Source organism: Arachis hypogaea, chromosome 11, assembly GCF_003086295.3.
Source record: "Arachis hypogaea cultivar Tifrunner chromosome 11, arahy.Tifrunner.gnm2.J5K5, whole genome shotgun sequence".
Lineage (NCBI taxonomy): Eukaryota > Viridiplantae > Streptophyta > Magnoliopsida > Fabales > Fabaceae > Arachis > Arachis hypogaea.
The window spans coordinates 60,860,893-60,873,880 of NC_092046.1; positions in this window are offsets into that span (position 1 = coordinate 60,860,893).

Sequence of the window (12,988 nt, forward strand, 5' to 3'; positions counted from 1 at the left end):
AGAGATGGCTGAGGAAAGTAGCAAATCAAGCAGACTTGGTCACCCAAGTACCATATTGCATCTGTACAATAGAGCAGGGGTGCTCTTTGAGGATGCAGACACAGACTGGGTAAAGGATGGCAGGGCGATCCAAGCAAAGGATGGAAGGTGCTACTGACACTCAGAAGGAAAAAAGACCTCAAGAAAAAAGGAGGAGACCACAAATGGAAGAGGGACAAGCTTCTAGCACAATGGATTTAAGCCAAATTCAAAGTGCCATTGAAAAAATGTCTCGGCAATATATGAGGGATCAGGAACAACAATAAGAGCAATACATTAGGGCTCAGGAGTAGCAAGAGAACCGGTAGCAGAAGATGATGGAGCAACAAGAAAATTTCCAGTTGAAGATGATGGATCAGCAAAGAGAATTCCAAGCAAGATTTTTGGAACAACAAAGGGAACAATTTGATCAATCTCAAGAATCATTCAACAAATTATTTCAACAACAAGCTAAGCAGGAGAAGTACATCCAAAATCTTTATCAATGGAAGAACATATACTACACAGCTGGAGAGCAAAGGTATCTAGACAGGGACTAAATTAAATCTAAACTACATAGCCTGTGGCATGCCAGTGGTGAACCGAGAGATCAAACCATTTGTCCAGTGTCAGGAATTAGTAAACAATCAAAAAGCAAGAGCTCAAAGAAATATAGAAAGAATGGAGGAAAGGTTGAAGGAGGTTGGACTCTGAGATCAGATAGACCATTCTTGGGATCAAAGATACCCTGCTGAAGAACAACAAGAAACAAAAAAGAGGAAGAAGCAGGAGCCAAAGAAGAAAGGAGAGTCTAGCAAAGGAAAAGAGCACAAAAATTAGAGGTGGTGGAGTTCCTTTCATAATCGTAGCAAATAAGGAAGATGCACATCTGAAAAATGATATGCCTTCCAAGTTTTCATGTTCTACACTTCTATGATTAAGCTTATATGTTCTGCACCTTTATGTTTTTGAATAAGTTTTCATGTTCTGCATTATTATGATAGTTTTCTTGTGCATCACTCATCCTACTTGAATATATGTCTTGTTCCCCTCTGCATAAATAAAAGAAAATGTTGAAACAGAAAGTGAAACCATCCAATTTTATAGGAAGAAGAATAAAGTTCAGTGGTGGTATGTGCTAGATTGTTCAAGTAAGCTCACTAATAAAGAAGAGGGATAGAGTGTTCTTTTGAGTATAAACTTGGCTGCTATCTGTGTAATCTTGGTAAATAAAGATCCTTGAAAAAAGAAAGAGTAAGAAGGAAAGGAAGAAAAGCCAAGAATTGGCAACAAAAGATGAAAGAAACAAATAATAAAGCTAGACACCAATGGCTTGGACCTTAAGATACATGCCTGTGATACTTTTGTATTAGGATCTGCTTGGATAATTAGGTTCTGAGGAGTATTTTAAAACTTGATAACTTGGATTAACTAATTCGGGATTATCAACCGAAAATCCACTATCAAGAGCAAACTAACTACAAGGCATTTAGTAACCCAAAGAGGTGCTGGGCATCAATGTTCTGAAGTAGAATTGTAAGCCAAGTGCCTATGGTGTGTATGTGTTGCTCAAAAAATAAAGCTAAAAAGCTGCTGCAACACATAACACTTAGCTGCAAATAAAAGTGTAAGCTTCTCAGCAAAAGAAAAACAGGAAAAAAAAAACAAACACCAAGGATGGATGAATAACAAGGTTCACAGCAGCAACTTAGTTAGCACTTGAAGAGATATCTCAATCCTGAAAACTAATAAAAGTAGAGCTTCAATTACAGTTTGTGATGGGTTGAAAACGAATTTTCAACACCTTAAAACTCACCGGCAAGTGGACCGGGTCGCATCAAGTAATAATAACTCACATGAGTGAGGTCGATCCCACAGGGATTGAAGTATTGAGCAATTTTAGTTAGGTGATTGATTTAGTCAAGCGAATAAGAGTTAATTTGAGTGATTTGTATTCAACAGAAGCTAAATTGCATGAAATTTAAAGGGAGAGGGACAATTGACAAGAATTTAAAGTGCAGAAGAATTAAAAGAGCTGAATCTTAAAGTGCAAGTAATATAAATGGCAGAAACTTAGATTGCAAGAAACGTAAATAACTGAAACTTAAAGTGCAAGGAATGTAAGTGGCTTGAATCATAAAAGGGATTGGGAGCTGGGAGTGCAGAATTTAAGCAAGAAAAAGTAAATGACAATCAGTAAAGAAATAGAAAAAGAATTAAGATGCAGCAGATTTAAACAAGAAAAGGGAAAACTACTTTGAAAACCAAACAGAAAGTAGAATGCAGCTCAATTGCAGTAATTAACGGGAAATTGAAGATCTCAGGGGTGAAGGAGACTAGAAAACAAGTCTAGATCTCAAACCCTTCCTTGATCTAATGAGAACAATTGCTAAAGAAATAGAAGAGTAAATTGCAGAAGAAGTAAAAGAAAGCACTCCACAGAATTTGGATTCAAATCACAGCTTATAGAATTATGCAGTAAACAAACAAAGAGATCTCAAGGTGAGATGGAAACAGAATTTCTTCAATTCTTCACCCAAGATCCAAGACAAGAAGTAGAGAATGCAAAGGCAAGAACAAGGAAGAAGAGAGATCAATTCTCCTTCCCAATTCTCCAAAATAAACTCAGAGATCCAAAATCAAAGCAAAGCTCTCAAAATTACAAGTTAAAATTCTAAAAGAAAGTAAAAGTCCTATCTAAATCAAACTAGCTTCTATTTATACACTTCCTATTTTTGGATTTTTGAATTTGGAGTGGGCTTTTTAATTTGGTGAAGAATTGAATTTAAATTGAATTTTGGTCCAATTTTGGCCCATGAGTGTTTGCTCCCAGTAGTGTGCTCTGCTCCTGGTGAGAGCGCAGCATCATGGCTTGTGTCCTTGGCCCTTGGTAGCGTGCCAAGCTTGGGTAGCACCAGGGTAGTGCTCTGCTCTTGGCAAGAGCGCAGCATTGCCTTGTCTTGGCGTGTCTTGTGCGCACCAATTCTCCCTGGCCGTGTCAATGTTGTGCGCATGCAAGGAAAGTAGCGCTCAGCTCTCCTTGAGAGCACAGCATTGGTGCTCCAAAGGAGGGGCTCCTGGTTCGAATCTTGCTGGAGGCATGCGCTGGCCAATTTCTTTTGTGCACAAAGTGGCGCCTTGCTTCTTTCTTCCTTGAGGTGCTTTGTTCGATCCTTGGGGGTAGCATTTTAGCCATTTTTGGCTTATTTTCCTTTGTGAGTAGCGCTCCCCCACTCCCCCTTGCTCATGAGTTCGAACCTTGTGGCAAGAATTGGTAACCTTTTTCCTTGAATTGATTTTTGGGTGAAGCCCGATAATGCTCTTTACAAGAGTGGAGCATTATGCTTCTCCCCTTTCTTTCTTGGTTCAAAATAGTGCTCAGCTCTCAAGGGGAGCGCAATATCCAAGCCTTTGTTTCCTTGGTTCATTGTTGTGCTCCTTTGGAGAGCATTGAGCTCTTGGAGAGAGCACTGTGGCTTTCCTCTTTCATTGTGCCACTCTTCCTTGTTTCTCTTCCCACGCTTTTCTCTTCCTTGGAACACGCTTCTTAGGCTATGCTTTCTTGTTTCCTTGTTTTCTTCACCTACAAGTAATCAAAACAACCAATCAAGGTATCACCAAATTCACAAGGTTTATAAATCATTTAAAAATCAATTAAATTTAGCTTAAACCTCATGATTTAATATCAATTAAAAGGTGGTTGATTGATTCAAAGAAACCATGTAATAGCAATCCAAATTACTAACTTACAATGCAAGAAAGTGCATAAAACCTAATGAAACAAGTGCAAAAGTGCTTGAAAAACTATCATATGATGACTTGTCATCACAACACCAAAATTAAAACTTGCTTGTCCCCAAGCAAGAATTAAACATAAGAGAAGATAGAATGAAATAGAGAAGTATGCATGTCCTTATTTAGCAGATAGTTGAACTTGGTTCATGGGGTTTTATGTAGATCAATGGTGGCTCATTTATTACTTTCTGCTAAATAAACAATGTTTCCTCAAGGGTTCACTAAAGTTGCTGCTACAATGCCTTGCTTTCTGCTTACTTCCCTTGTTAGCTTTTTCCTTCTTTCTTTTGCTTAGAGAGCTTATTACTTATTGAAGGCTTAGTGACAAATGTTACAGCAGCCTTTGGCTTAATTGTACTCAACATTCCTTCACCACAGACACATGGCTCATCTTTTTCTTCCTAGGATCATTGGTGCCCAGCATCTCTTTGATTAACTAAGTGTTTTGTAGCTAGGTTGCTCTTTATTGTGGACTTTCAGTTGGTAATCCCAAATCAGTTGATCTAAGTGGCCAAGTTTTGAAATACTCCTTAGAACTTACTTGTCCAAGCATATCCTAGTACAAAAACACCACAGGCATGTGTCCTAGGGTCCAAGCTATTGGTGTCTAGCCTTATTGTTTATTTCTTTGCCACTTTTTGGCTTTTCTATTTCTTTTTCTTTCTGTTTTGATTCATTTTCAAGGGATTTTCAATAATACAAGGCTTCATAGCAGCAAACTAGCTTAGACTTCAAAGAACATGGCATTATGCAACATTTATTTTGTGAGCTAACAATTGAATCAAACACATACCACCACTAACTTTCATCCTAACTTTTGCAACATTGAACAATTACTTTTCTAAATCAAACATTTTTTTCTTTTATTCAAACAGCAAGGGGAACAAAACAAAATACTCAAGCTAATGAAGGATGACAATTATTATGCAGATAGCTTTCTTTAGCATGTACTTCCACTTGCCACTGAATGAACCTTCTAGCTAGACATAAAGGAATCCCTGAATTGAAACATTTCACAACAACAAGGATCAAGTGTAAATACAACCTGTTGGGTTGCAGCTTTTCATTCTTCCTTCTGTTGTGCCCCTTCTGAGTCATAATGTAGACGTTCTTTAATTTATTGGCTATTTTCCTGCATACTCCTCAAAAGTTGCTTGCTTTTCAAGCCCTTTAGGTACCCGGTTAATATGCAAAGCTTATTTGTGGGCTTTTGAACTTACTTTGGTGTGTGAACACCAAATTTAGTTCCTTGCCAGTGTTTCTCATGCAGCAAATTAACCATATGTGAAATCCTTTTTCCTTGCTAAAGGTGATAAGACTAAAAACTATGAAACAGCAGATTGGTTAACTAGTTTATCTGATTACTTGAGGCTAGCATTATGCAGAAGGTGAGAATGTGTTTTATGATGAAGTTTTTGGTGGAACACCAAACTTAGAATCCTTCATTCTCCCTTAGATTGTTTTGGTGTGCAACACCAAACTTAACTTCTTGCAATATAGATAAAACTAATTGACCTTTTTATTAAAATATCTATGAAAAGAACACTACCTCAGGTTGGGTTGCCTCCCAACAAGCGCTCTTTTATTGTCACTAGCTTGACATCCTCCATTCTTTAATCAATTCAGGTTTTGAACCTCCTTTTCTTTGTCCCATTGGCCTCCCAAATAGTGCTTTGCCCTGTGACCATTGGCTGTGAAATGACTCTTTGTTACTTCATCTAATAATTCCAGGGTTCCATAAGGAAAAACCTTGTCACCACATATGGACCAGTCCACTTTGATTTGAACTTGCCAGGGAAGATCTTGAGTCTTGAATTATATAGCAGTACTTGTTGTCCTGGTTTGAACTCCTTCTTTGAGATCTTCTTGTCGTGCCACCTCTTAGCTCTTTCCTTGTATATCTTAGCACTCTCATAAGCTTCTAGCCTAAACTCATCCAACTCATTTAGTTGTAGCAGCCTCTTCTCTCCTGCTGCTTGAGAATCAAGGTTGAGGAGTTTAGTGGCCCAAAAAGCTTTATGTTCAAGCTCTACAGGGAGATGACAAGATTTTCCATATAACATCTGAAATGGGGACTTCCCAATAGGATTTTTGAATGCTGTCCTATATGCCCAGAGTGCATCCTCAAGCTTCCTGGCCCAATCTTTCCTAGTTGCTCCTACAGTCTTCTCCAAAATCCTCTTCAATTCCCTATTTGCAAGCTCTGCTTGGCCATTGGTCTGTGGGTGATATGGTATGGCTACTTTATGCATTACCCCATATTTGTGAAGGAGTTTCTCCATCTGTTTGTTATAAAAATGACCACCACCATCACTTATAAGTCCCTTAGGTACTCCATATCTGGTGAAGATGTGCTTCTTTAAGAATTGAAGAACAATTTGTGCATCACATGTGGTTGTGGCTATTACTTCCACCCATTTTGAGACATATTCCACTACTACCAAAATGTATTTGAAGGAATAGGAAGGGGGGAAGGGTCCCACGAAATCTATGCCCCAAAGATCAAATAGCTCCACTTCAAGAATGAAATTTTGAGGCATTTCATTCCTTCTTGTCAATCCTCCGACCCTTTGGCATTCATTACGCTGGTGAACAAACTCCCTGGCATCCTTGAAGATGGTTGGCCAGTAAAATCCACTCTGCAGTATTTTAGCAGTTGTTCTCTCTGGTCCAAAGTGTCCACTATATACTGAACCATGACAATGCCACAATATATCTTTCATTTCATTTTCAGGGACACACCTCCTAATCATTCCATCAGAGCATCTCTTGAATAAAAAAGGTTCGTCCCACAAGAACTTCCTTGCTTCATTGAGTAGCTTCTTTACTTGTTGCTTGGAGAATTCTTGAGGTATCTTCCTTCCTACTTTGTAATTTTCTATGTCAGCAAACCAAGGTACTTGTTGAACTTGGAGAAGGTGCTCATCAGGGAAATTCTCATTTACTTGCTGTGGTCTCTCTTGATTGGCTTCTTGTGGCACTCTTGATAAATGATCTGCTACTTGATTTTCACTTCCCTTTCTATCTCTCACTTCAATATCAAATTCTTGTAGCAGCAGCACCCACCTAATAAGCCTTGGCTTTGAATCATGTTTAGACATTAAATACTTGAGAGCAGCATGGTCAGTATACACTGTAACCTTTGAACCAATCAAGTATTGCCTAAACTTATCAAATGCATATACAATTGCCAAAAGTTTTTTCTCAGTGGTGGTATAATTTTTATGTGTTTCATTTAACACCTTGCTGGCATAATATATGACATGGTGCAACTTGTCTTTCTTTTGCCCCAACACAGCACCAATAGCAAGGTTACTTGCATCACACATAAGTTCAAAAGGTAGGTTCCAATCAGGGGGTGTGATAATTGGTGCTGTAATGAGTTTTCTCTTTAGAGTTTCAAAGGCATATTTACAGTTGTCATCAAAGATGAAAGGGGTATCAATCATTAGTAAATTGCTCAATGGTTTTGCTATTTTTGAGAAATCTTTGATGAACCTCCTGTAAAAGCCAGCATGCCCAAGAAAACTCCTTACTGCTTTCACATTAACAGGTATAGGGAGTTTTTCAATAATTTCTATTTTAGCTTTATCAACTTCTATACCTTTTCATGACACTTTATGCCCAAGAACTATTCCTTCCGGAACCATGAAACGGCATTTCTCCCAATTCAATACCAGGTTAGTTTCTTGGCATCTTTTCAGAACAAGAGTTAAATGATGCAAGAAAGTGTTAAATGAATTGCCAAAGACAGAAAAATCATCCATGAAGACTTCTAAGAATTTTTCCACCATATCAGAAAAAATGGAAAGCATACACCTTTGAAAAGTGGCTGGGGCATTGCATAGCTGGTGCACGAAATTGTGATCATCAACAATGGCGCCAAAGGACTTGGAGCTCTTAAACATGAATCACACTTTGTCACAATTCCGCACAACTAACCAGCAAGTGCACTGGGTCATCCAAGTAATAAACCTTACGTGAGTAAGGGTCGATCCCACGGAGACTGTCGGCTTGAAGCAAGCTATGGTCACCTTGTAAATCTCAGTCAGGCTTAATTCAGATGGTGATGGAAAATTGATAATTAAAAGATAAATAAAACATAAAGATAGAGATACTTATGTAATTCTTTGGTTGGAATTTCAGATAAGCGTATGAAGATGCTTTGTTCCTCCTGAACCTCTGCTTTCCTATTGCCTTCTTCCAATCATTCATACTACTTTCCATGGCAAGCTTTATGTTGGGCATCACCGTTGTCAATGGCCACTTCCCGTCCTCTCAGTGAAAACGTTCCAAATGCGCTATCACCACACGGCTAATCATCTGTCGGTTCTCGATCATGTTGGAATAGGATCCATTGATCCTTTTGCGTCTGTCACACGCCCAACAATCGCGAGTTTGAAGCTCATCACAGCCATCCCTTCCCAGATCCTACTCAGAATACCACAGACAAGGTTTAGACGTTCCGGATATCAGGAATGGCCACCAATAATTCTAGCCTATACCACGAAGGTTCCAATCTTAGATTAGAAACCCAAGAGATATGCATTCAAGCTTGTTTGCATGTAGAACGGAAGTAGTTGTCAGTCACGCGTTCATAGGTGAGAATGGTGATGAGTGTCACATAATCATCACATTCATCATGTTCTTGGGTGCGAATGAATATCTTGGAGAAGAAATAGACTTGAGTTGAATAGAAAAACAATAGTATTTTGTATTAATTCATGAAGAATAGCAGAGCTCCACACCTTAATCTATGGTATGTAGAAACTCCACCGTTGAAAATACATAAGAACAAGGTCTAGGCATGGCCAAATGGCCAGCCTCCAACGTGTCTAAGATAGCATAAGACTTATCAAAGATCTGCAAAATACAATAGTAAAAGGTCCTATTTATAGAAAACTAGTAGCCTAGGGTTACAGAAATGAGTAATTAATGCAGAAATCTTCTTCTGGGCCCACTTGGTGTGTGCTTGGGCTGAGCATTGAAGCTTCCATGTGTAGAGACTTTTGTTGGAATTAAACGCCAGCTTTTGTGCCAGTTTTGGAGTTAAACGCCAGAATTCTTGAGCTGACTTGGAACGCCTGTTTGAGCCATCAAATCTTGGGCAAAGTATGGATTATTATTTATTGCTGGAAAGCCCAGGATGTCTACTTTCCAACACAATTGAGAGCGCGCCAATTGGCTTCTGTAGCTCTAGAAAATCTACTTTGAGTGCAGGGAGGTCAGAATCCAACAGCATCTGCAGTCCTTTTTCAGCCTCTGAATCAGATTTTCGCTCAGGTCCCTCGATTTTAGCCAAAAAATACCTGAAATCACAGAAAAACACACAAACTCATAGTAAAGTCCAAAAGAGTGATTTTTATTTAAAACTAATAAAAACATAATAAAAACTAACTAAAATATACTAAAAACATACTAAAAATAATGCCAAAAAGCGTATAAATTATCCGCTCATCACAACACCAAACTTAAATTGTTGCTTGTCCCCAAGCAACTGAAGATCATATAGGATAAAAAGAATAGAATGTACAATGAATTCCAAAAACATCTACAAAGATCAGTATTAATTAGATGAGCGGGGCTTTTAGCTTTTTGCTTCTGAACAGTTTTGGCATCTCACTTTACCCTTTGAAGTTCAGAATGATTGGCTTCTATAGGAACTCAGAATCCAGATAGTGTTATTGATTCTCCTAGTTAAGTATGTTGATTCTTGAACACAGCTACTTTATGAGTCTTGGCCGTGACCGTAAGCATTTTGTTTTCCAATATTACCACCGGATACATAAATGCCACAGACACATAACTGGGTGAACCTTTTTAGATTGTGACTCAGCTTTGCTAGAGTCCCCAATTAGAGGTGTCCAGAGCTCTTAAGCACACTCTTTTTACTTTTGGACCACGACTTTAACCGCTCAGTCTCAAGTTTTCACTTGACACCTTTATGCCACAAGCATATGGTTAGGGACAACTTGGTTTAGCCGCTTAGGCCAGGATTTTATTCCTGTGGGCCCTCCTATCCACTGATGCTCAAAGCCTTGGATCCTTTTCTATCACCCTTGCCTTTTGGTTTAAAGGGGTATTGGCTTTTTCTGCTTGCTTTTTCTTTTTCTTTCTCTTTCTTTTTTTTTTTTTTGCAAGCTTTTCACTGCTTTTTCTTGCTTCAAGAATCAATTTTATGATTTTTCAAATCATCAGATAACATTTCTCCTTTTCCCATCATTCTTTCAAGAGCCAACAATTTTAACATTCTTTAAACAATAAATTCAAAAATATGCACTATTCAAGCATTCATTCAGAAAAACAATAGTATTGCCACCACATCAAAATAACTAAACTGTTTTAAAATTTGAAATTCATGCACTTCTTTTTCTTTTTCAATTAAAAACATTTTTCATTTAAGAAAGGTGACGGATTCATTTTCATAGCTTTGAGGCATAGACACTTAGACACTAATGATCATGTAATAAAGACACAAACATAAATAAACATAAAGCACAATTTTCGAAAAACAGAAAATAAAGAACAAGGAAATTAAAGAACGGGTCCACCTTAGTGATGGCGGCTTGTTCTTCCTCTTGAAGATCTTATGGAGTGCTTGAGATCCTCAATGTCTCTCTCTTGCCTTTGTTGTTCCTCTCTCATGGTTCTTTGGTCTTCCCTAATTTCATAGAGGAGGATGGAATGCTCTTGGTGCTCCACCCTTAGTTGTCCCATGTTGGAACTTAATTCTCCTAGGGAGGTGTTGAATTGCTCCCAATAGTTTTGTGGAGGAAAATGCATCCCTTGAGGTATCTCAGGGATTTCATGATGAGGAGTTTCCTCATGCTCTTGGTGAGGTTCTCTCACTTGCTCCATCCTTTTCTTAGTGATGGGCTTGTCTTCATCAATGAGGATGTCTTTCTCTATGTCAATTCCAGCTGAATTGCAGAGGTGACAAATGAGATGAGGGAAGGCTAACCTTGCCATAGTAGAGGACTTGTCCGCCACCTTGTAGAGTTCTTGGGATATAACCTCATGAACTTCTACTTCCTCTCTAATCATGATGCTATGAATCATGATAGCCCGGTCTATAGTAACTTTAGACCGGTTGTTAGTAGGAATGACTGAGCGTTGGATGAACTCCAACCATCCCGTAGCCACGGGCTTGAGGTCATGCCTTCTTAGTTGAACCGGCTTCCCTCTTGAATCTCTCTTCCATTGAGCGCCCTCTTCACATATATCCATGAGGACTTGGTCTAACCTTTGATCAAAGTTGACCCTTCTAGTGTATGGGTGTGCATCTCCTTGCATCATGGGCAAGTTAAACGCTAACTTTACATTTTCCGGACTAAAATCTAAGTATTTCCCCCAGACCATTGTAAGCCAATTCTTAGGATCCGGGTTCACACTTTGATCATGGTTCTTGGTGATCCATGCATTGGCATAGAACTCTTGAACCATTAAGATTCCGACTTGTTGAATGGGGTTGGTGAGAACTTTCCAACCTCTTCTTCGGATCTCATGTCGAATCTCCGGATATTCGCCCTTTTTGAGCTTAAAAGGGACCTCGGGGATCACCTTCTTCTTGGCCACAACTTCATAGAAGTGGTCTTGATGCACCTTTGAGAGGAATCTCTCCATCTCCCATGACTCGGAGGTGGAAGCTTTTGCCTTCCCTTTCCTCTTTCTAGAGGTTTCTCCGGCCTTTGGTGCCATAAATGGTTATGGAAAAACAAAAAGCTTTAGCTTTTACCACACCAAACTTAGAATGTTGCTCGTCCTCGAGCAAAAGAAGAAAGAAGAGAGTAGAAGAAGAAGAAATAGAGGAGATGGAGGGGGCTTTGTGTTTTAGCCAAGGGGGAGAAGTAGTGTTTAGGTTGTGTGAAAATGAAGGAGTGAAGATGGGTTTATATAGGAGTGGAGATGGGGGTATGGTTCGGCCATTATGGGTGGGTTTGGGTGGGAAAGTGGTTTGAATTTGAATGGTGAGGTAGGTGGGGTTTTGTGAAGGATGGATGTGAGTGGTGAAGAGAATGGTGGGATTTGATAGGTGAGGGGTGTTTGGGGAAGATGTATTAAGGTGATTGGTGAATGGGTGAAGAAGAGAGAGAGAGGTGGGGTAGGTGGGAATCCTGTGGGGTCTACGAATCCTGAGGTGTCAAGGATTTCTCATCCCTGCACCATGTGGCATGCAAAATGCCCCTTGCTGCCAATCCTGGCGTTAAACGCCAGGCTGCTGCCCATTTCTGGCGTTTAACGCCAGCTTCTTGCCCATTCCTGGCGTTAAACGCCAGTCTGGTGCCCATTTCTGGTGTTAAACGCTCAGAATGGTGCCAGACTGTGCGTTTAACGCCCATTCTACTACCCTTACTGGCGTTTAAATGCCAGTAAGTTTCTCCTCCAGGGTGTTCTATTTTTCATTCTATTTTTCCTTTTGTTTTTGCTTTTTCAATTATTTTTGTGACTTCACATGATCATCAACCTATAGAAAATATAAAATAACAAAAGAAAATAGAAATTTAACATAGATAATTAAAGATTGGGTTGCCTCCCAACAAGCGCTTCTTTAATGTCAATAGCTTGATAGTGGGCTCTCATGGAGCCTCACAGATGTTCAGAGCAATGTTGGAACCTCCCAACACCAAACTTAGAGTTTGAATGTGGGGGTTCAACACCAAACTTAAAGTTTGGTTGTGGCCTCCCAACACCAAACTTAGAGTTTGACTGTGGGTGCTCTGTTTGACTTTGTATTGAGAGAAGCTCTTCATGCTTTCTCTCCATGGTGACAGAGGGGTATCCTTGAGCTTTAAACACAAGGGAGTCTTCATTCACTTGAATGATCAATTCTCCTCTGTCAATATCAATCACAGCTTTTGCTGTGGCTAGGAAGGGTCTGCCAAGGAAGATGGATTCATCCATACACTTCCCAGTCTCTAGGATTATAAAATCAGCAGGGATGTAATGGTCTTCAACCTTTACCAAGACATCCTCTACAAGTCCATAAGCCTATTTCTTTGAATTGTCTGCCATCTCCAGTGAGATTCTTGTAGTTTGTACCTCAATAATCCCTAGCTTCTCCATTACAGAGAGAGGCATAAGGTTTATACTTGATCCCAGGTCACACAGAGCCTTCTCAAAGGTCATGGTGCCTATGGTACAAGGTATTGAGTACTTTCCAGGGTCTTGTCTCTTC